This window comes from Mustela nigripes, chromosome 4 (assembly GCF_022355385.1).
Source record: "Mustela nigripes isolate SB6536 chromosome 4, MUSNIG.SB6536, whole genome shotgun sequence".
NCBI classification, from domain to species: domain Eukaryota; kingdom Metazoa; phylum Chordata; class Mammalia; order Carnivora; family Mustelidae; genus Mustela; species Mustela nigripes.
Window position 1 is genome coordinate 45,971,733 of NC_081560.1, and position 22,537 is coordinate 45,994,269.

Here is a 22,537-nt window from a genome sequence, read left to right on the forward strand (position 1 = left end):
CAAGCACTGATGCAATCACACGAGGGTTTATTTGACAAGCTTAAGCTTGGGCCCAAGTACAACTGACACAGCGGAGCAGGGACTTGGACCCCAAGCTTAGTTAAGGCAGGGGTATTTATGGGTTCCTGTTACTAAAGCAGGGTGGGGATTTCTGGAACGAAAGCAGGGTGGGGGGCTCTGAATTACAGCAGGGTGGGGCTTACTAAAGCAAAGTAGAGGGAAGTTCAGCCCTTGGGCACAGGGGTCTGAGATGGCTGCCGGAGCTAAGATGGCTGTACTTACGCTAAAGCTAAACCTGAGGTGGGATGGCCTTAATTTTCTCGGCCTCCCCACATTTAAATCAAGTTGTTCCTGTGTTCATTGAAGAGTGATATGGAACAGGGGGAGGAAATTTGTTGATAGAGGAAGAAAACCAAGGTCAAAGAGGCCGAGTGATGGGAGGTGGGGGGGGATGGGGGAGATGGGGGTCTGCTAACGGGTTTACCAAGAGACAGGAGCAAGTCTTAATCTGATGTTCCTACCATCGTGCTTCATGTTCTAAGGGCTAGAGTACCAATCTGTTTGCCCAAATGAAAAGTAAAATGCTTTGGATTTATATAAAGAAAGTTTCACGGTGAGTCAAAGGCTTCCTGTTGACAAATAGTTGCCACCAAGCTGGTACATTTGAGGGTAGGATATTTGCTGCTGGTGGTGTCTCTCCAGCAAGAGCCAGGGAAGCACAGCAGATAGAGGTGAGAGGCAGGTCTTAGCTGTTAAAAACGTCTCTCCCCCATCAGCCTGTGCCCAGACATTTCCACCAGTTGTCTCGTCTTTGGGTTAAGACAGAGCTTTCATTCATTTGCTCGTCCATGCACTGAAGCCCTGTGTGGGATGTGTGGTGGTACAGAGCCCTCATAGAGTTCGTCATAGACTGGGAGAGATGGACAGGGAAGGGTTACAAACTGGTTGTCCTCCGTGGGGGTGATCTAAGAAGGAAAAGAGAAGAGCAAGGCCTCAGTTGGGAAGAGGGACTCTGAAGCGAGCCTGAAGGATGGGAAGGAGTTAACTGAGGGCTGAGTGCGGGGGTGGGGGGGGAACTCTTCTGGGCCTTGGCAGCAGCACTGGCCATAGGCCAACGCCCAGGGCAGTTGAGAGCTTAGTGAGTTCCAGGAATTGTCCTTGAGGCTAAAGCAAATCATGTGAGAGGCCAAGTGGTAGAACTGAAATGGAGACTATAGTTGGGTCTGGGATCTTGATAATTCAAGACTGTTGCCTTACATATCACAAAAGAAGCCACTGGGTAAGTTGGGAACCAATGAACGTTATCAGGTTGGCTAGCTCAGTGAGAAAGTGACAAAGGACAGTCAGATCTGATGAGAGCCAGAGAAGGTCTGCTCTGGGAGGGACCCTCAGGAAGGAGCTCCATCCCACCATGTAGGTCAAGGCATTGGGTAGAGGTGGGTACAACAGGGGGCAGGAAAACTGACGGGGTGTCAGACCTCACCCAATGGCACCCCTGAGTCACTCCCTGACCTGTGGGCCTTGCTAAGCTTGCCTAATCAATCACACACCTGCACCAGGCCTGGCTCTGAGGTTGAATGAGAGCCACAGCATCTTGGAGCTAAAAGGACCAGGGTGATTGTGTGGTTCGGGTCATTCATTTTACAGCTTATAATTCTACAGCCCAATTCAGTTGAAGTGAAAGCCCAGAGAGGAGAGTGCAATCTGAGGGCGCTTCCCGAGTCCCACACCCTGTGCTGCCCCACCAGCCTGAGCCTTGTTCCTGAGCTTCTCCATACAGTCTGGATCAGCTCCCAGTGAAAATGGGTCATACACAATCCGAGGATAAGGGTACAAGTCATACTTGTTGGAATAAACGACTTCTGTGCATCCGAGCTTCCTGTAGTTTCTTTTCTAGGTACCATCGATTGAAAACTAGAGCAGACAACTTCAGTCCCACACTCCCATGAACTGGCGACTCATCCAGAGTCTTCTGAAGAATTGCTGTTTTGCCAGAGAAAAATGTTTTGGGTAGAGAATATTTACGGGAATGAAGTACACAAAATGCATCATTTGCCCATCAGAGAAGCTGAGTATGATCTGAAATGGGTTTCTATTGATAGAATTTATTATTGATAAGTTAAATACCTTGAGATCTACAGCATGTTCATTTAAGGAGTAGAAGAACAGACGAAGGTAGATAAAGGGGCAAATAATAGATTATTCCATTTCCTGACATTACATTGAAGAAAAACCCAATATTAAAAAAAAAAATTTTAAAGATTTTATTTATTTATTTGACAGAGATCACAAGTAGGCAGAGAGGCAGGCAGAGAGAGAGAGAGGAGGAATCAAGCTCCCCGCTGAGCAGAGAGTCCGATGAGGGGCTCGATTCCAGGACCCCAGGGTCATGACCTGAGCCGAAGGCAGAGGCTTTAACTTACTGAACCACCCAGGCTCCCCTAATGTTAGAATTTTTAACATTGGGAAGCCTGGGTGGCTCAATTGGTTAAGTGTCTGCCTTTGGCTCAGGTCATGATCCTGGGTTCCTGGGGTTGAGCCCCACATCAGGCTCCTTGCTCATCAGGGAGCCTGCTTCTCCCTCTTCCTCTGCCTGCTGCTCTCCTTGCTTGTGCTCTCTCTCTCTCTCCCTCTCTCTGACAAGTAAATAAATAAATAAATAAAATCTTAAAAAAAATTTTTTTTAATGTCAGGGTCCAACTCTCAGTTTTGGCTCAGGTCATAATCTCAGAGTTGTGGGATTGACTCCCGCGTCCAGCTCTGGGAGTCTCCTTGAGATTCTCTTCCTTCCTCTTCCCCTCCCCCACAAATAAATAAATCTTTTTAAAAAAGAATTTTTTAATGTCAAAACAAAGGACATGATCAATAACAACAGGATGGCAAGAATTAGTAAAATTAAAATTTTTGGCTCTGACTGTGTCTTTTAGAATTCTAAAGAACACCAGAAGGAGAAGGCATAAAAAGCATTTCCCTGAGAATATATGAATATACAGTGGGTGCGTGTGTGTTTGTGTGTGTGTGTGTGTGGGCACGCTGCCAATACATGAGCACAGGGCCATTTCCATGGCAACAGGGGAAAAAAAGTATGCCTTGCCATGAAGCAATCTTCCTAGATTCAGACACACTTAGAAAGATCCACGTACTGAAAGCTGTGGAAGAGATATTTTGAAATCAAAAGAAATACTATGCTAATATTCTTTGAGATGACCCCCAGGAGGTCAGGCTGGCATCCCTGCCTCCCCAGCCGTTCTCATGTGCTGGACCTGTCAGCCACCTCCAAGCAGAATCTGGGATATATTTTTAAACACATGGCACTCCATTTCCCCAAATCCAGCTTAGCTACAACATCCATCATGGTACCATCTACTGTAGCCCTTTTGAGTTCTCAAACCTGGCTGTGGAATAGAACAAAGATCTTATAGTCATTGTTGCTGAGAGCAAACTCACAGGTTCTTGTCTTATTAACGGTTTGTCACTAATTCCTCTGTTTGTGTGTGTGTGTGTAGTAATAGGAAGAGGGATACAAAGAATCATTACGAGGGTTTTTTTTTTTTTTTAATCTGACTCTCCTGTTTTTTAAGATTTTATTTATTTGAGAGAAAGAGAGAGAGAGCGAGCGCCAGCATGAGTGGGATGAGGGGCAGAGAGAGAAGCAGGTTCCCTGCCAAGCAGAGAGCCCTACTTGAGGCTCAATCCTGGGACTCCAGGATTATGACCTGAGCCAAAGGCAGATGTTCAATCAACTGAACCACCCAGGCTTCCCGGTCATCGGGTTTTTAAAAATGTGAGAAATTTGGCTGTATATCCAAAGTTCTTATAGCCATAGTCCTTGGTCTAGAATGTCTGACTTCCTTTCAAGATGGTTAAAAAGTAAGGGAACCTTAGTTTTCAGCCCTCCATTTTTATTCTTGGACATAGGGTTCACAAACTTTTCTTTTTCTTCTGATCTTACCTTTGAGTGTAAACAAAATTCAACATAAGAAAAAAATTGTCCGTTTGCCTTAAGTGAGCAAGCTAATGTCTGAGGCTCTGCCCAGCCAGGGGTGAGCTCTTAGCTTTCCCTCACAGATTTCTGGCAGCGCCTCCTTACTGAGTAGACCCCCCCCCTTTTTTTCTCTGATTAATTCTCACAAAGAATAATTGTGTTGTTTACTTACTTCATTTTCTTGTCTGTTGGTGGCTAGACCTTCCAAAAATAGTGGTCCTCATTAATAAGAATGCTCTGAATATTTAAACATATTTGGAAGAGAATATGCCTCGACATTTATCCATAGTAGTTTTCTGATGGGAAACTTGAGTCATGCTTTCTTAACCTACAGTCTGATACTGGCTGTACAGTTTGCCCCCCACCCCCGGCAAAGCAGGAGAATATGGATCTTCTAGGCTAGTTCCTGATGCTCAGAATTGAACCCAGCATCAGAACCCACTTTCTGGAGTGAGCTCCACTAAGAGTAATATTTTCTTAATAGGAGACCATTAAAGCATTTAATTGAGCAGAAAACAAGATCTTCATTCAACTGTGACTATTAAAGATGGTAGGAACCTCAATAAAGAACAACATCGGGCTGAATTAGAAGACCGATCGCTGGGTACACAAAGGTGAATGAGACAGCAGCGTGCCGACATGGAGGAGTCAACCAGAAAATATTGCTGGGGCTCATCCCCTACCCACACTCACTTGTGACATGAGATGGAGGGATGATCCCACAGCAGAACACTTCCTCTGCCTCATTCCCAGGGGATAAAAACACCAAGTCGAGGATGACTGCCTTCCTCACTATGTACAACTCACCTTCCTCTCCTGAGATAGGGATGCTCAGTACATCTGGCCACTTTTGTTTTCCAAGTTAGTATCTTAGAGATGAAGCCTATAAGAAAAGTGAGGCCCAATCTCCTCTGAATTCTCAAAATCACAAGATGTTATAGTCCTAGGAATCAGGAACAGTTCACTAATAAGTGCATTCTTTTGCTTCCTATTCTCCTTTTATTTGAATTTCCCAGTGGATTAAAATAGTTAAGAGCTCAGCTTGGGAAACAAAGGAGAAACGGTTCCTAAAACACCGTCACTCTCTCTGCGGACTGCACTCATGGCACCATCACGAGGAGAAAGTCATAAATGACGGGGCTTTGCCAGCCAGACTGGCTACTTTGCATGAATACATTGACTTCAATGATATAAGGAACAAAAACAAAGACTTTATTATGTTCTCTAGGTTTACCATTTGGTACTTTCTGTTGGGTCATTAGGAGTGTAGTTCATTCCTAGCTGGCACTGTGGCTCAGTGCTTTTAAGTTGCCACTCAGGATCCCTGTGCTCTAGTCCTCTGTTATGAAAATAACTCTCTTTTCACCAGGTTTCAGATGGTCTAACGACTTGGTAGCCCTGCAGTGGGGCTCTGTGTCCAAAGCATGTGCAGAATCAGACCTCTGCTCGCCACTGCCGGCCAAATCCGCACACACTCTTACCTGATCACTGCAGTAGCCTCCCAGCCCGTCTCTCTGCCTCCACCCTTGCCCCCTTAGAATCCATTCTCAAACAGCAACCAGGGTGGTCCAGAAGTCGGAACAGGCTATTCTTCTGCTCAGAGCTTGGCAGGCTTTCCACCTCACTCAAAGCGAAAGTCAGGCTGTACCATTGCTTAGGAGGCCTACCGTGACTTGGTTCCGCATTATACTGGGACACATCTCCTTTTGCTTTCCACGGTGCTCACTGCTGTGGCCACACGGCCTTCTTGCTGTTTGTTGAACACACCACACGTTTCCTGTTCCCTCTGCCTGAAATGCTCTTCCCCGTAAAAGGGCACGATTACTTCTCTCCCTTTCATGTTTATAGTTGAATGTCACCTTCTCAAGCACACCTCCCCCACCACCTTATTCACAAGTATATCCCGCTTCTTCACCGCCCTCCAGCACTCCTGGTCCCCTTGCCTGTGCCCTGAAGTTTCTTTTTCCCATAGAGCTGATCCCTTTTAATATATCACACGGTCTCCTTGAGCGTATCTTGTTTACTGGCTGCCTGCCCCACGAGGATGTAAGCTCCAGGAAGGGAGAGAGCTTTGTTCACCACGAAGCACAAAGAAGGAAAGGCCTGGCACACAGTGGGAACTCAGGAAATTTCTGCTGAATAGCCTCTAGAGCTATTTTTGACACACAGTGGGCCCTGCATAGTCACTTCTCATCTGCAAATTAGAGATGCTAACAGTCCCTCCCTGATGAGGTGGAAATTAAATGCGAAAATTCACAGCGTAACTCCCACAATGCTCAATACACCCGAGTCAGCGGTATTACGAAGTCATCTTCTTTTACTCCTCTTCCCCAGGACTGCAACTTCCAAGTCCCTTCGGATTCCCGGGAAGCAAAAACATACAGCTCCTCAGGTGAAAACACTTCGTAAGCCAGACGCCCGTCTGCCGATGTTAGGGATTCTGATGCCCAGAAGAATGGGCACCTAGCTGGATAGGCAAGCAGTGGTCAGTGACCGCCACCAACTCTCCGAAGTTTGATGGCAATTAGAGAAAGGTCTTAAGTCTTGGGGAAAAAATTACCCTGGCTCCCGTCAGTAGCTAGGATCCTTTCTGTGGCAGAGCCCCTTCCTTGGGGCAGCACAGAACAGAGGATTCCCCAGGACTGTATCTCAAAGCCCTCCTCTTTCCCATCCCTCCTCCTCCCCCAGGCTGCCAGAACCTTCCCTTGCAGGGAAAGCACATCCGTATTGCGAGGAGTGAAATTTGCAGTCTGCCCTACCGGGTGGTTTCTGCCCCTGGGCTGTTACTATTCTCAAAGCATTAAACTGTCTGCAAGTCGGTTATTTACAGAGCCTCTCTCTTCCCAGAGCTGCTGATACGTGGCACACTTTCTCTCATCTGTCCCACCGAGACCCTTTGTTTGCTGACAGCCGCTGGCTTTCCTGGGCTCTTACCTCACCTGGCCCAGTCCTCTCCAAGCCCTAGAAGAAAGAGCCCTCACCCGACACACCAGGGATGAAAGACGATTTCTGCTCGGAGCTAGCAACCTTTCTCTGAGGTGGCATCACACCGAGACAGAAAAAGAAAGGCGCTGTTTCTTTCTCTAACTGGCTTTGTCTGAGGAGAAGTCGGTCTTTCAGACAGACTCCGGACACATTGCCACGGAGTTTTCCTCCCAGAGAAAGCGTCTCCTAATTGGACAAAAGAGAGAAAGGAGCCAGCTGCTGTTTTCATGATTATTTAAATACCTATCCGCAGTCCAAAATGTCTCTTTGTTTCATTACCGTTGAAATGTGATTGCCATTACATTTTCTACTGGCCTCCTCTCCACGTAAACTTGGCGGGGGGGGGGGGGGGGGGGGGGGGGGCAGGGAGAAAGAAATTCGTAAGGCACCCGTTCGGTTTCTCGATGTATTGTTTGCATCTAGACCTCAGCAGCCTGGAAATAGCCCAGCCTGGAATGTCAAACTGACAACGCTGTCTGTTTTCCTCCCCGCAAAATATCACTTTTAACACATCCATAAAGGCAAGCCAGATTGTGTGGGACCCAGGTTTCAGTAAAAAAAGACGGGAGGCTTGCTGGTTCAGTGGTGGGCAGCGGACATTAAGGAAAACTGCTTCTGGGAGGGTTCAGTTTAGAAAAGATTAAAAGAATTCATGAACGTGAAAAAAATTTTGTTCCAACCCTCTCTGCTGACAGTTGATGCTTGTGCCGGGGGCTGAGTATTATACACAATGATGTGTGCAGCATTTCACAGTTTTCAAACATTTCTCCCCCTACCCCGTATATGGTGGGACACTCCCAAGGACCCTGTGAGGGAGGTGAGGGCCAGTGTCTTATCCTCGTCCTATGGAGGAGGAAACTGGGTCTCCTAATGAGGGAAACTCACAAATGGTCACAGAACAGCAACCCCCCCCCCTCCCCAGCACTGCAACCCCACCCAGGGCCTATTTCTACCTTGTGTTGGTGGCAGATTTCTTCTTATCCCTTGAAGCCTGAATGAAACATCTCCCCTTCTCTGCAGCTTTTCCTGCTCCCTTCTGCTTGCCCCCACGCCACCCCCCCCCCAAACTGCGAATTGATGTAACCAGTATCAGTGAGCAATCATCCTGCATGTCCCAAGCAGAGATGTGCTCTCTCCGGCCAGCCACGGGTCCTGTGGCAAGGAGCTTGCGGTCCATCTAGTAATAATGTCATATCTAACTCCTGGGGTCCCTGAGGGCTGTGAGAAATAGTATCCCCCTCTACTGGCCAAATTCCACACTCCCTGAGAAATAAATCAAAGAGTAACAGCAGATGATGCCCAACATGTATCATCTTTTCTTATGGACAAAAATGAAGTAGGAGAATGTGGCTCCGTGGGAGGGCTCTTGGGGGGTCCGTCACCTGAAACTCCAAACTGGCTGGCTCTCCCTCTACTGATTTGGTTGCAGAGCTGGCCTGGGAGGGTCTCCCCCCAGGGCCTCAGGATGGGCAGGAGCCTGCCCTGGAGCTCGGCTTCTTGCAAGGGGGGGCTCTCAAGGGGCAACAAGAGCTAAGCAGAGGATCCCACACCCAGTTGCTCTCCCGGATTTACCACTCCAGAGCAGATTGGGAAGCGAGAGGGCAGGTAAAGAGCATAATTCAGGGCAAAATCTCTGCTCAAGGGAGGCAGAGAAGGGGATGGGGTCCCTGTCTTAACTTTAATCTAACTTGTGCTCTCTCTGTGGGCTCGAACTCAGAACCAGAAGGTGGAGAGGCTCCTGTTCTCCCAGCAGAGCTGGCTGTGGCTCCCTTGCATGGGGTCACGACCTCTGGGATGGCCCCTGCTGTGTGCTCCCCGTGTGTCTGTCTCCTCCATATCCTGAGAGATTCCACTGAGAGACCTTTTCTCTGGGCTGCACCCAGTGCAAGGCCTGGCATTAAAGACAAGGCCCCATTGGCACCTGGGTGGCTCAGTGGGTTAAGCCGCTGCCTTCGGCTCAGGTCATGATCTCAGGGTCCTGGGATCGAGGCCCGCATCGGGCTCTCTGCTCAGCAGGGAGCCTGCTTCCCTATCTCTCTCTCTGCCTGCCTCTCAGTGTATTTGTGATTTCTCTCTGTCAAATAAATAAATAAAATCTTTAAAAAAAAAAAAAAAAAAAAAAAAAAAAAAAAAAAAAAGACAAGGCCCCATTAAAGCTTACTGAATGCACATCAACACGGTGACTCATCCCAGGCCACCCGAGAAAAAGGTCAGAGCCACACCCCTGACTCGTGGCCTGGTTCCCTTTTCGCCCTATGCTTTCTCAACGGTAGCTACACGGTGACACATAACCTCTCTTCCCCAGCCCAGACGGTAGGTGTCCATTCACAGCTCTCTCAGGAGCCTCCTCAGTGTAATCTGAAATCGGCCCCCACACATGGAGGGCAGAGAGGGACCAAAGAAAGAGGCAGGCCACTCTGGGTTGCAGGTGGCAGTTTTAACAAGCAAAGGGAACTCACATAGGAGGCTTGTCCTGGGTGGCGGCAAGGTGAATGACTCTCCGCACCTCCCCCGCCAGATCTTGAAAGTTTATATGGAGGCTTTAATTAGGTGCAGTCACGTGGACCAGGCAGGTGTTCTCAATACCACATCGTGGTCTTTGTGCTCCCGGAGGAGCCTCTGGGAGCGGGAAAGGCAAGCAAGCGGAAGTCATGTTCCCAGGACCAGGGAGGAGGCAAGGAGCCTCTGGGTCCGGCTTAGGGGCCGGTGGGCAATCATATCTTTGTGATGACATTTCCCATCAGTGGGGGAGGGAGTAATAACACTAATAACAGCCAGTGCTTATGAGCGCCCCGCTGTGCCGCAGGCTCCCTGGCATTTGCACACACATACCTTGAGCTGGGTGCTAATGTACTCTCATCCTATGGGTGAGAAAACTCAAGCTCAGAGAGGTTGAGACACCAGCCCAGGGCCACACAGCTAGTAGTAACTCTCATTCAGTGATGTGCTCCCAGCCCTCACAGAATATGTTCAAGAACATAATGAAAACAAAGCAACCCCAAGACTAAAAATTTGCCTACAGAAATATCAGGGATGTTCTCCATCATCCATCTCCACACAATGGTGGTACAGAGCTCCTCAAGGCTGGTCTGAAAAGCACTACCAGCTATGACAGTCAAGAGCAGAATGGAGAGTAAACTTTGAAACCTTGACGGGTTTGGCAGCTTGACGGGGCTGCTGGTCCATGGGATCTTCACGGGCCTCATGGAGTAGGCTTCTTTCACGGAGCAGGGTGAGGCCATTTGGATATGAACTCCCACAATGAGTCACAAATGGCCTGAACTGTCTACTCATATTTGACTGTAAATTTTTTAAAAAGTTGCTTCTTTATCACCGTTTGCAAAGCCCCAACATCGTAGTGCTACTTTGGTTAGCTTGGGAGTGGATGAGAGAAAGAAAGTAGTGAGACAATAGCCAGGAGACTTCTGTCCAGTTCTCTTTGCTGATCATCAGGGTGACCCCTGGACAGCTTCCCCTCGGGCAGCTGTGAAGTGAGGGGCTTGGGTTAGAGCCTCTAGGAGGCCCCTCCTGTGCAGTGTCCTATTAAGCATGTTTGCTACCAGAGCAGATCTTTCTTTCTTTCTTTTTTTTTTAGAATTTTAAAATTTTGTATTTATTGAGAGAGCATTCTTTTACATTTATATTCTATTATGCATGGGCATTTACACAGCAAAAGTAGGAAGAAGGAAAGAAGGAAGGAAAGAAAGAGAGAAAGAGAGAGGAAGGGAAGGAAGGAAGGAAGAAAAAAAAAATTGGTTCAAGTATTTCTAAAATTTCCTATGCTGAGCCACCCCTAGTTCAGTATCCCTCCCTTCCATCTGCCCGGTATTACTGTTCTTCCTTCCATCAAGGCTGTCATCTCTGCAGCATGGCTTAAAGACTGTGTCACCATTGTCCCCAGGATTTTCTTCCATGCTGCTGCTGGTATAGCCGCACAGGCTCTGCAGTGACAATACATCACGACTACCACCCAGCCAGTGACGATGGGGACACACAATCTGACTTCAGCTAGATTGAGATATGAATAAAAATGTATCAATGTAGTTTGCTCACTATTCTTTGCCTTCTCCCATCTTTGCTGATAGCAGCACCAGGGCGGCAAAACCTGATCGAATCAGAGCAAATTTCTTTCTTTCTTTTTTTTTTGGAGAGGGTGCCTGAGCTCTTGTGAGGGAGGTGGGGAGATGGAGACTCTAAAGCAGCCTCCATGCCCAGCACAGAGTCAGACATGGGGCTCAATCCCAGGACCCTGAGATCATGACTGGAGCTGAAATCAAGAGTGTGACACTTAACCAACTGAGCCACCCAGTCACCCATGAGAGCAAATAATTTTTTTTAAAAAAATATTTTATTTATTTATTTGACACAGAGAAAGAGAGACCACAAGCAGGGGGAGAGGCAGAGGGAGAAGCAGGCTTCCTGCTGAGCAAGGAGCCCAATGTGGGGCTCCATCCTGGGATCACAACTTGAGCCAAAGGCAGACTCTTAAAGCGTAAGCCACCCAGGTACCCCTAGAGAGAGCAAATCATTTTTAATATCCTCCTCTATATAACAAAATGATTTTTAGCAATAATCCTATAGTCATCAGAAATTAGCACTCTCTCCTTGATCTGCTTTTAAATTTTAAAAACAAATACAAATTTAAAAGAACAATTTGACTTTAAAAGTTCCCTCCACTGTGGTGAGATATATCATGTATGAATGAAAATTTGCATCTGCCAAACAAAAATATCACACCTCTCAGTTCACAGTCTGTTAGCTGTTTTAATTTTCAATCCAAATAGAATTCCCAGAAATTGCACAGAATTGAAGTAACTCCAGCTCCCTTTCTTTGTCTCCAGAGGCCCTGAGATCTCACTGTTGACTCACCCATGGTTTACACGAAAGGCAGGGAAGGACTGGGGGCGGGCTGGTGGTTTGCAGACAATTTGAAGGGGGCCCTCGGGATCCCAAACAGCTAGGGCCGGAGTTGCGGGTGGGCATCAGAGCTGGGAATTCACCAGCGCAACACCATATTTATTCAAGGATCAGTAATAAAAACGCAGTCATGTGGAACTTGCTTATCTAATAGTAAAACTCCGCAGTAACTGTGGCCGTCCTCTAGAACTTGGGCAACATGTTGGGGTCTCAGGAGCCGGCTGGATCACTGACATTGTCTAGAAATGTTGGCCCCTGGTGATAATAAAGAGAAAATAAATTTTTAATTTTACTTGGGTTTTTTAAATAATTATTTTTTAAAAAATTCTCTATAGACAATGTACCCTCTTATTGCTTGAATCCAGGGCAGACCACCCTATCCCACTCTCACGCCTTACTATTTTTTTTTTTTGAAGGTTTTATTTATTTATTTGACAGAGATCACAAGTAGGCAGAGAGGCAGGCAGAGAGAGGGGGGGAAGCAGGATCCCTGCGGAGCAGAGAGCCTGATGTGGGGCTCGATCCCAGGACATGGGGATTGTGACCTGAGGGAAGGCAGAGGCTTTAACCCACCACTTTAACCCACCCAGGCGCTCCTCGGCGACTTACTCTTGATATGCTGCTGCTTCTGGCTTATTTTAGGGGATTGAAGACTACTTGGTTGGAAAGAGCTTTGACCACAAGGCCCTGACACTTCCAGTTCAATAGGTTTTAGTTCTGGGCCAAGAGAGAAAAAAGTGCGATTAATTAATAATAGTCAACACTTACTGCCTGTCTGCTTTGTGCCAGGTCCTATCTTTGGTTTCCTTCCAAGTACAGTTTATGAGATATGTTCTATTATTTCTACTTCCAAAGAGGGGAACTGAAGCTTAGAGAGACCGCCCAAGTTCCCCAAGGTCACACAGCAAGTAAGTGGTAGAGAATGAGTCTGGGCCCAACAGCCTGACCTAGGGCCCAGACTCGTGCTCTTGACCTTTAAACTCTACTGCCTCCTACCATGCACCCATCAAGCAAAAGACACCACACCACAGTGGAACACTAATCATTTTGGGATATCTCTTTGGGACCAACAACTAGAAACACACTATCTTATTTAATCATCACAACAGCCCTGCAAGGAAGTATCTTGTGCGCCTTTGTACCCAGCATGACAATGACATTCAGCACGTTAATTGCTTTTGATTACAGAGTAAATGATGGAGCTGGTATTCAAGCCCTTCTGTGCTTTCTTTGTTTAGCTCACACTTGCTTCCTAAGGCACCCAATGCTCTCTGGTACATTGAACCAGAAATATACAGGCACACACACAATATGAGAATATCCCCATGCATAAGGACAAGGTGCTGGCAATCTAGTTGGAGGGCGAGGAACTTGACTTCCTAGCCTGCCTTGCAGCTAGGGTGGCACAGTCCAGGCCAGTGAGAGGTTAAGGGGAAGTCTGCTGGTGAGGGTGGGTGGGCTCTAGGAAGGCTTTTGCTCTCCTAATAAAAGGGACAAACTCAGCAGTTGGGGACGTCCTTTCATTCTTTCTTCCCTGAACACAGATCTGCAGCAGCCATTTTGGAACCATGAGGTACAAGCCAAAGGAAGCGCAAAGACAGCTGCCCTCATAGCACAGAGCGCCTGAACCAATACCACTGACCACCTGTCTCTACTTCTTGTGGGAGAAAAGCTCATAGTTATTTCAGCTTCTTCTTCTTCTTCTTTTTTTAAAAGATTTTATTTATTCATTTGACAGACAGAGAACACAAGTAGGCAGAGAGGCAGGCAGAGAGAGAGGAGGAAGCAGGCTCCCCCCCTGAGCAGAGAGCCCGAGGCGGGGCTTGATCCCAGGACCCTGGTATCATGACCTGAGCCAAAGGCAGAGGCTTTAACCCACTGAGCCACCCAGGCGCCCCTATTTCAGCTTCTTTTAACCCCGTATTCTGTCACTTGCAGCCCGATATAACCCTAGCTGTTTTGGAAAGAAGTGAGTGGCCTCCCTTTCCTTATACCTGAGAGGTAAGCCTTTGATTTCTGTGCCTATTTGAACTGATTTTTCACCCTCGCCTTAAGAAAGACGGTATCCTGAATGTAATTTGAGATACCTTAAGAGTGCCTAACTGGCTCAGTTGGTAGAGCATGCGACTGTCTGTCTTGAGGTCATGGATTCAATCCCCACATTGCGGGTAGTAGTAGTTACTTAAAAACAAACAAACAAACAAACAAACAAACAAAAAACACATATCTTAAGGGCATCTGGTTGGCTCATGTCATGATCCCAGGGTCCTGGGATCAAACCCCACATGGGGCTCCCTGCTCAATGGGGAGCCTTCTTCTCCCTCTCCCTCTGCTTCACCCCTCCCTCCCTCCCACTCATGCTCTCTCTCTCTCTCTCAAATAAATAAATCATAGACATAAAAAAGAAAAATCATAAACATAAAAAAATGTCTTTTGAAAAAAAAAGACATCTTAGGGATGCCTGGGTGGCTCAGTTGGTTAAATGTCTGTCTTTGGCACAGGTCATGATCCCAGGGTCCTAGGATTGAGCCCTGCATCGGGCTCCCTGCTCAGTGGGGATCCTGCTTCTTCCTCTGCCTGCTCCCTTCCCTGCTTGGGCTCTCTCTCTCTCTCTCTCTTACTCTCTCTCTGTGACAAATAAGTAAATAAAATCTTTAAAAAATAAATAAATAAAATAAGAAAGAAATCTTGGTGCTGTGGGTATGACACTCTAAGTATCTCCTATGCCTGCTGCCCCTTCCGAGAGCAAGAATCGGTGGTTCTTCATGAATGAGTCCCATGATTTGGACCCTGATTCTCTAGCCAAAGCTGAGTTGACCCTGACTCTTGGAACTTCCCCGCAAGCACCCACCTGCAGGTCAGCGAGTGGCCCATGGGGGGCGTGGTATGCGAGCCCTCCAGCGAAGGTACTGTGTAGCTGCTGACGGACGCACCTATGAAACGGAAGTTGTGTTATGCGAGGCAGAAGCCATTAAGCAAGATGATCACAGACAACCAGCTACTACGAAGCAATGTGAATCAGGAACACATAGGAACCAAGAGGTAGTGAGAAGGAAAGTCAAAAAGTTATAGGGTAACAAGAGGAGAACCCTAACTATGGCACAGCCTTCAAGGTGGGAAGCCACCAATGGCTGCTAGTAAGGGAGTGGGAAGATGCAGGGTCTTTCCCCTGCTGACCTTCTAAAGCTCCGTGCATCATGGGAGCTGTTAGGATTGCTGACATATCACTGACCATACTCCATGGCTGGTGAGGCTATGTCCTGTAGCTGACCTCCCCTATTTTTTTTTTTAAAGATTTTATTTATTTATCAGAGAGAGAGAGGGGGAGAAAGCGAGCACAGGCAGAGAGAATGGCAGGCAGAGGCAGAGGGAGAAGCAGGCTCCCTGCTGAGCAAGGAGCCCGATGTGGGACTCGATCCCAGGATGCTGGGATCATGACCTGAGCCGAAGGCAGCTGCTTAACCAACTGAGCCACCCAGGCGTCCCTGACCTCCCCTATTTTGACAGAGCTAAAATAACCCTTCAGGAAGTCTGAAAGAGCTTAACCGATGTGTTGGCAACTCAGACCTCGGACCTCATCACCAGACCTCGGAGCGTGTTACACATACACCCGTGGTGCCCGGGGATTATAGGCAGGATGCCTGTGGGTCACATGTGGGCTGAGGGCCTGTGTTCCTTAGTCTCCAGTTACCTTAAGATGTGTGTGCTCAGGTCTTTAGACAGTGTGTGTGCGTGCTTAGGATCAGTCAGCCCCTACCCCGCTCTGATCCTGAGAGCTGCCCTACTTCACACACTTACATCACCTGCTTGACTCCCCTGGAGGCTCGTGAGTGGCAACTTCTGGCTGATGAGGCAGAGGGGTCACTCACACTGCCCAGAGGCTCTATGCGGCCCCCTTCCCCCTGCATCCGGAGACCTGTGTTCTCTAGGCAGGACAGGAAGCCGCTGCTTTCCCAGAATCTTCCTGGCTTCTAAGGAGAGAACGAGAGACCACGTGACTGGGCGTGGGCCTGTTGCCACCCCCGCAGACCACAGAGCTGGCATCTTCTGTCACTTCATCAGCCACTCGCTTCTCTACCACAGTTTGTAACTCCTGTCGCCACTTCTAATCACATCCAGCACCACTTATCACGGCGGCTCTCATCTCTCCTGGCCTTCTGGGGCTTTCATCATGGCTGTCTTACAGGGTGTCCATGGGGTTGACCTTTGTGGTCTGAACCAATTAGTGGGTGCTTTTCCTTCAGCCCAGCGGGCCACAAATCCTGGCCCTGTGTGGTCCCACGGATGGTGGCTCCGCTTTGGGTGCTGGTGAGCTGGCCCTAGGGGGCTGTGCTTTACCATGCATCAGAGCCGTGACTGTTGTCTCAATGGCTTCTTGAGTCTAGAGGGATTCCAGGAGCCTGAGGGATCCAGAAAATGGGGGTAGTGCAGAGGCAGGACTCATCTCTGGAAATAACAGCCTGGGGAAGTGTTGGCAGGAGAGAGTACGGGAGACTGGTATCTGAGGTGGTCAACATGTTTTCCTCTCGGTGTGGGTTACTGCAGACAATGCAAGCATCACAAAGAACACCCCAGACTGCTGATGAGGCAGCCCAGGAGGAAGGTAGGGGATGGTGCACGGCCTGGCATCTGCACACAGGAATGTGTTTGTGTGTCCATGTGCGGCTGTGCACGCTTACACGTGCATGTGTCTGTGTCTGTGTATGGGGACTAGTGCTGGGGAGCTGTGGAAAATCAAGTGAGGCAGGAAACAATCATGCAGGGTCTTAAAAGGTAGAGAAATCCATTGAGGATCACTGTAGTGGGTCGTTTTGAGCCACTGAAGGGGAGAGGGAATCAGGCCCAGATACCCACCTATGTGGTGACCCAGAGGCAAAGCAAGGAAATCATCCCAGGAGACTCAGAAGGAGATTCTGAGAAGCCTGGATCGTTGGCTCAATTTGAAGGAGCAAGTGGAGGAAGCCGTCAATGTTGATGCCAAAGTTTTGAGCTCAGGGGCATATTGGCACCAACCACAGAATGGAAAGTTTGAGAGAGCTGAAGAGAGAGAACAAATTCTGTTTTAGAAGTGACATTTCATCCTTCGGAAAGAGACCTTCCTTCCTCCTTTATTTACTTGGATGACTGAGTGGTTGCCGGAACAGCTTTGCTTCCGTCTGGAGGGTGATGGAGAAACCTGGGGAACAAGGACAGGCCTCTGTCTTACCCTCGTCTCCAGGTTTCTCAGCCAATAAGACAGCAGGACCAGAAGTTTCCACGAGACATCCACTGGCTGGTGGTCTCTCCGTGACAGCTCTGAACAGAATGAGATAGACATCAACCAGTTAGTCCAAGAGAGGAGCTCAGAAGCTCATTACTTGATATGACTTCAGAGGAACACCCACATTCTTTTGCTGACAAGCAGGCAGGAGCTGGATTTGGCCTCATCAGCACATTGGCAGGGAGCCATGCTGTTAAATGGAAACTGACCCATCACAGGAACAAAAGTGAAGGGCAAGTGATCATTCCACTCCACATTCCTTGCCATACACCCCATCCCTGCCCTCTGTATTCAGAACACTTTAAAACTTAACGTAGTGAGACTCCTTCATTGTTGGGAGGCTGTTTAAATTTCAGCTGGGAGTTTAGAAAACTTTCTGGATCCCAGGGTTCTAAATGGGGGCTTCCGTGGTGGGCGGTCATGCCCTTGAGTTTCAAACTGGCTGTGCATTTTAGGGCACAGATCCACAGCTGTCTACTGGGCCTGTATAATCCCCAATGTTAGCAGGTAAACCTTACTGTAACAAGACCACTGAGTTCATTCAGGAACAGTTAGCTTTTCTCTGCTGCCAGGCATTCTGGAAGTCTTAGATGGTCCCCATGGCATCCAGCTCAGTGAGCAGCTGTTTCATGCACTGTTTCGTGCACACAGAGCTAACCTGGAGCACCGGCTTTGCTTCTACCAGCAGCTCTAACCTGGGAAAACAAACTCACCTTTTTGAGTCTTGGTCTCCTTATCAGTAAAATGGGTGTTCTAATGCCTAGTTCAGAGTGTTGCTGTGATAAATACATTATATATAAAGGATGTGTTAGTTATCCACTGCTGCATAACAAATTACCTCAAAAGGTAGTGGCTTCAAGCAACAATAAGCATTCCTTGTCTCCTAGTTTCTGTGGGTCAGGAATTTAGGAGTGGTTCTGGAGCTGGGTGGTTCTGGATGGAATTTTCTCAGACAGTTCAGCTGGATGGCAACTAGAACTGTAGTCATATGATGGTTAGAGCGGAGCTAGAGGAACTGCTTCGATTGCATTAGGCGGATAAGCTGGCACTTGGCAGGAGGTCTTGGCTCTTCTCCCCGAGGGCCTCTCTATAGGACGGCTTCTGTGTCCTTGGTGCATGGTGCTAGCTTCCCCCAGAGCAATCCAGCCAAGAGACCAAAGCAGAGGTTGCAATGACCTTTTATGACTTAGCCCCAGGAGTCGCATTTTGCCACCTCCCCTGTAGGCTATGGGTCACACGGGTCAGCTCTGATTCAGTATGGGAAGGGCCTCTACCAGCACATGCCTCCCAGGAAGCAAGGATCGCAGAGGGCTGCCTTAAAAGCTGGCGACCACAAGAGCTTACACAGCTCCTAGCTAAATTGCAGCTCCTAAGAGGATTATGATCCTCTGCTTGATATCCATTGCTCAAGAAAGAATGCTTCCTTTCTTTTGGCTCAGAAGAGCTGAGCATTGCGTTTCTACTCTCACATCTAGTGGCCCTCCAGTGCCATCCTTGGTGAAATCAGGAAGGGCAGCACCCCATGGCCCCCCCAAGAGGGACCCTTAAAGATAAAACTCAGAAACATCGGCCTCTTCTTTTTCCTTCCCCATTTATATAATCAGAGTCCCTCACAGCACAGTCTTGATTTCTCTGATGATTTGAAAGCTGCAGCCAGTCGTGATCCGCGGGACGTAAGCAACTGCTGCAGCAGGAAAGATGCTGACTTGCACTTCCTGCTCCAGCTCCGCTAGGCAGAAAGCAGTGACCCATGTCACCCCTGAGACAAGAACAGGGGCTGTGCTAGAAACGGAAGTGTGCTGTTAAGGGGCAACTAAAGGAGTGTTTATCAGCAGCAGCCCCAACTACCTGATAACCCTAAGCCACATATCACGGGGATTTTCCCTACATCCTTACAGCTGGCGTTACACATTCGGGGAGGCTCTGGTTGGCTGGTGATAGAATGGATGAGGACACCTCAGTGACAGAAGCTACCAGCTGTTTCCCAATGCCAGTTCTTCTTGGCTTCCACAGTTAGAGAAGCAATCTAGAGAGAACCCCCAATCATGAGCTGGGAGCAAGATATGCCAGAATGAAAATTATGTGGATTAGGCTCCCTTGACAAAGTTCTGTCTGATGGGATGTAAATGGAGGTCATATATGCAACTTCTGAAGAGGGAGCATGTATGTCTTCTCTTAATCTTTCCTTCTTGCTGGAATTTTGATGAAACTACTGGAGCCCCAGGACGTATTTTGGACCATGAGGTGACCTTGGGAACAGAAGTCACTTGTGGCAGAGCAAAAACATAGAAGAAACTTGGGTCCTTCATACCATAGAGCTCTCTTCCAAACTGGGCTGCCCGCCCAGAATATTAGAAAGAAACTTTTCATTTAAAAAAAAAAAGGGGGGGGGCGCCTGGGTGGCTCAGTGGGTTAAAGCCTCTGCCTTCGGCTCAGGTCATGATCCCAGGGGCCTGGGATCAAGCCCCACATCGGGCTCTCTGCTCAGTGGGGAGCCTGCTTCCCTTCCTCTCTCTCTGCCTACTTGTGATCTCTGTCTGTCAAATAAATAAAATCTTAAAAAAAAAAAAAAAGAGTATTTGGCCTTAAAAAAATTATATTAAAAAAAATATATATATATCCTTTTTTTGTTGTTGTTACTTTATAACAAACCTAACCTCAACCAGCACAGCTTCCTATAGCAATGGCCATTAGTACAGTCCTTGCACATGATCTGCCACCAGACATGCATTTCCCTGCTGCAGAAAGTCTGCAGAAATCCAAGTAGGAACAGGATAAACCATCATTCATAGTTTCATGCGACATTTATTGAGCTCCATCTATTAGAGGCATGGCACCATGAGGGCTTCAAATGAATGGGTCTCAGTCCATGGAGCTCAACTACCAAAGTACATGGAGGAGGTCAAGCAGTTGTATACTCAGTTTGTTGTGAGTTTCTCCTCTATGCTGGGCCCTGTTACCACCACTTTGTTTTTTCATGCATTTGCCCTTCAATTCTGTCTTTCATTCATTCAGCATTTACTCTAGGAGGAACTTGCACATGTCCAGCATGGGGACAAGTGCTGGAATCACACTGATGCACTGAAGCAGAGGCGGTAGGTGTCCCTGTGAAGTTAGGAGTGGAGGGTGACACAGAGACAGGTGGGTATACTTTGGATTCCTTTGCCTCTAAAAAACTAAAATTGTGGGGCGCCTGGGTGGCTCAGTGGTTTAAAGCCTCTGCCTTTGGCTCCAGTCATGATCCCGGTGTCCTGGGATCGAGCCCTGCATCGGGCTCTCTGCCCAGCAGGGAGCCTGCTTCCTCCTCTCCCTGCCTGCCTCTCTGCCTACTTGTGATCTCCGTCTGTCAAATAAATAAATAAAATCTTAAAAAAAAAAAAACCCTAAAATTGTAATAACATTTCTTATTTCAAATATGAGATCTATTCAATAAATGAACCAAAGAAAATAATCACATATAGTATAGGAACAAATATTACCAACATTTTGCCATTTTTCAAAATATAAATATACTTATATATCTTAATATAAAAATAAATATATATATATATATATTTTACATTGGATTACTTTTTTTTCCTGATTTGTTTCACTTAATATTATATTGTGGCCATTTCAGCATGACAGTAAATATACTCCTATAGCAATATTTTGAGAGGTCCCACTGGACAGAGCTATGTAATTTCTATAGTCCCCTAATGCTAGACATATAGGCAGGCCTTAGTTTTCACTATTATAAAGAGCTGCTATAATGGGTATTCCTATAACTAAAACTTTTATATACCTATGATTATTTCCTTGAAATAACTTCTTAAAAGTAGAATTGCTAGACTAAAATGTACATATAATTCTAAGAGTTTGGGTACAAATCTAACTGAACTTTAAGTGGTTAGGCAAATCCAGTCTCCTCCTAGCAGGCCAAGAGTTCCCCTGATTTTTTTTTTTTTTTTTTTTTTAATATAAGGACTTTGAGAGGACTCCCGTAACTTGATGAATCACATCTTCACATGAATCATTTTTCAGACTGTGTTCCTCCCCAGAGGAAAGAGCAGAGCCCCTGAAGAAGGCAGGAATCTGGCAAAGGGCACAGAGACATGGGCCAGGCCTGGAAACAGCAGCCTTAGCAGAAATCCTGCTCCAAGATGGGGCATGCCTGACACCTGCAGAATGTGCTTGGACCTGATAGAGATGCTCACTCCCAAGCAGAAGGCTCCAGTTCAACTTCCTGGTCCTGCTGGAGCAGTTCCCTCTGGTGAGGACGGCACCACTTTCCTCCCCTTCTCTGAGTTCATCTTCTCTCCCCTGTCCTGCTCACCCTCATTCTTCGCCATCTGATTATTATTTTCCAAAACAAAAAGAGCGTTACTGGATTTTCTATTTATAAAATGATATAAACCCTTTGAAGTGATTTTAAAGACCTCTAGAAAAGGAGAAAGAAAAAAATAAAAATCACCTCCAAATTTTGCTCTCTAGTGATACAACCACTGTTAATACATAGCTGAACATCCTTCCAGACGTCTCTCTGCATTATCTGATGCCTCGCGATTAGGGTTTAATCTTACCACAAATTTATGAGATGGGCAGCATTACCTTTCTTTTATAATTATGGGATCTGAAGTGTTAGACACATCAAGCTACTTGCTCAAGTTTATAGAACTGGTATGTGGGGAACTGGGATTTGACCTGACTCCTACTTACCCCAAAGCCTGGAAGTCTCAACCATTGTACAATTTCTCCAACTCTCCTGTTTTCCTCTTGCTGTATTACTTATTTGTGTAAATGGAGTCCCCTTACTTTCTTTTTTCTTTCACTCCAAAAGTGCTATGGGCAAAGATGTTGAGGCAGTGGGCTGTAAAGTTTAACCCTTAAGTGACTGCTTATTGAATCTGTGACTTAGGCCTCCTTAACCTCAGGCGATATTCCCCATCAGTAAAATGAGGATTCTCATACCTAACTTAAGGAGTGGTTAGGAGCATGGAACCACACCACGTATATAAAACACCTGCCATGCGGTCAACTCATTAAATAGCAATTCCCATTACCTTTGCGGGGAGAAATACGGATCACCATTTGAATGGCAGTTCATGATGATATTGTGGGGATGTAGTAAGATGTATTGGACACACATTAAATATGATCTTGTCTTGACAGGCATTATCTACCTTTGACCATTGTCTGGCTTGTCACTAACGGGCATCCCAACACATTCATCTTTGCACACTTGTCCAGTTGTCTCCTATGGATAAATTCCTAAAAGAAGAATGGGATCAAAGTGGATGGATAAGACGAGTTGACCTTGTAGCTGCGTTGTGCCCACTTACTTCAAGAGGGGGGTTCTTTGTGTGGGGAAATGGTTGCAGAGCAGTCTCCCCTCTGGTTTCTTGTTCTAT